This window comes from Microtus ochrogaster, chromosome 5 (genome assembly GCF_000317375.1).
Source record: "Microtus ochrogaster isolate Prairie Vole_2 chromosome 5, MicOch1.0, whole genome shotgun sequence".
Taxonomy (NCBI): Eukaryota; Metazoa; Chordata; class Mammalia; order Rodentia; family Cricetidae; genus Microtus; species Microtus ochrogaster.
Window position 1 is genome coordinate 25,931,515 of NC_022012.1, and position 1,923 is coordinate 25,933,437.

General features: G+C 41.3%; 1 pseudogene; it reads left to right on the forward strand.

Annotated features, from left to right (window-relative positions):
* Positions 1-342: 342 nt before the first annotated feature.
* On the forward strand, positions 343-814 carry LOC102002898 (annotated as a pseudogene).
* Positions 815-1,923: the final 1,109 nt, after the last annotated feature.

Sequence of the window (1,923 nt, forward strand, 5' to 3'; positions counted from 1 at the left end):
ACCACATTCCAGTGTAGGCCCCTGCCCAGGAGAAGACAGACGGTCAACACAAAATGGACTCCATGATTTTTAGTGCCTTTTTAAAAATTTTTTTTCTACCTCCCACCTCTGCCCCCCAAAGAGAGAGAAAGAACATAAAGTTGGGTAGCTAGGATGGAGGAAGGATCGTGGAAGAGTTAGGAGATAGGAAAGACTATGATAAATATTGTATGATGCTCTCAAAGAATAAATAAAGTTTTTAAAGGAAAAATAATCCCCCCTCTTTATATGACTAGTTAGGTCTTATCTCTTTTTTAAAAATCATCTTTTTTCTCTTTCTTTCGGACCCGTGGCGTCGGCAAGATGGGCAAGTGTCATGGTCTCCGTACTGCCAGGAAGCTCTGCAGCCACCGACAGGACCAGAAATGACATGACAAACAATACAAGAAAGCCCACTTGGGCACAGCCCTGAAGGCCAATCCTTTTGGAGGTGCCTCTCATGCCAAGGGAATCGTGCTGGAAAAAGTAGGAGTTGAAGCCAAGCAGCCAAATTCTGCTATCAGAAAGTGTGTCAGGGTGCAGCTCATCAAGAACGGCAAGAAGATCACAGCTTTCGTCCCCAATGATGGTTGCTTGAACTTCATTGAGGAAAACGATGAAGTTCTGGTTGCTGGATTTGGTCGAAAGGGTCATGCTGTAGGTGATATTCCTGGAGTCCGCTCTAAGGTTGTTAAAGTAGCCAACGTGTCCCTTTTGGCCGTGTACAAAGGCAAGAAGGAAAGACCAAGATCCTAAATTTTGACAGTGGAAGCACAGTAATAAATTTTCCTATTCTGAGAAAAAAAAAGAATCATCTTTTTATTAATTATGTTTCTTATTACTGTGGCAAAAACCAACTTAAGAAAGGAAAGCTCTGTTTGGGTTCAGTTTGAGGGTGCAATCTGTCACGGAGGGGTCGTCATCTCAATTGGAGTGTGAAGCCGTCGGTCACATCACACCCACCACCAGGGAGCAGAGATCTATGAAGGCTATTGTTCATCTTGATTTCTCCTTTTTTAAAAAAAAAAATTCCAGGGCCCTATGGAACAGTGCCACCCACATTCACAGTCAGACTTCCCTCATAGACACTGGCAGAAGTGTGTTTCCTTGGTGATTCTAAATCCAGTAAAGAAGACAAGGAAGACAACCTCTTTTAGGAAATGAGGTCTTCATCCCATAAATATTAATGAAAGTTCTACTTCACAATGTGCACAATTCTTTTTTAAAATGGTTTTTATTGAGCTGTACATTTTTCTCCTCTCTCCTTCCTTCCTCCCCTCTTCCCTTCTGCCCTCTTCTGTGAGCCCACACTCCCAGTTTACTCAGGAGATTTTGTCTTTTTCACCTTCCTATGTAGATCCCTGTATGTCTCTCATAGGATCCTCCTTGTTGTCTAGTTTCTCTGGGGTTGTGGCCTGTAGGTTGTTTCTTTTGTTTGTTTGTTTGCTTTTGTTTTTTTCGTTATGTTTAAAAGCCATTTATGAGTGAATATGATGTGGAATTCCCCTCTGTATGTTATGAATATGTTTTATTACCATTGGTTATTAAAGAAGCTGTTTCGGCCAATGGCTTAGTAAAGTTAAGCCAGGCGGGAAATCCGGTCAGAGATATAGAGAGAAAGTAGGCTGAGTCAAAGAGATGCCATGTTTCTGCCGGAGGAGATAGACACCAGCCTCCAACCCAGAACCTTACCAGTAGGCTTCAGCCTCTGGTGATTCACAGATTAATAGAAATGGGGTAATTTAAGATGTAAGAGTTAGCTAGAAATGTTGTATTTAATATAGTTTCTGTGCGATTATTTGCATCTGGGTGATTGGGAAACAAACAAGCAGTCTCTATTTACATGAATACATATTATATTTGTCTTCTGAGTCTTGGTTACCTCAGTCAATATGGTTTTTTTTC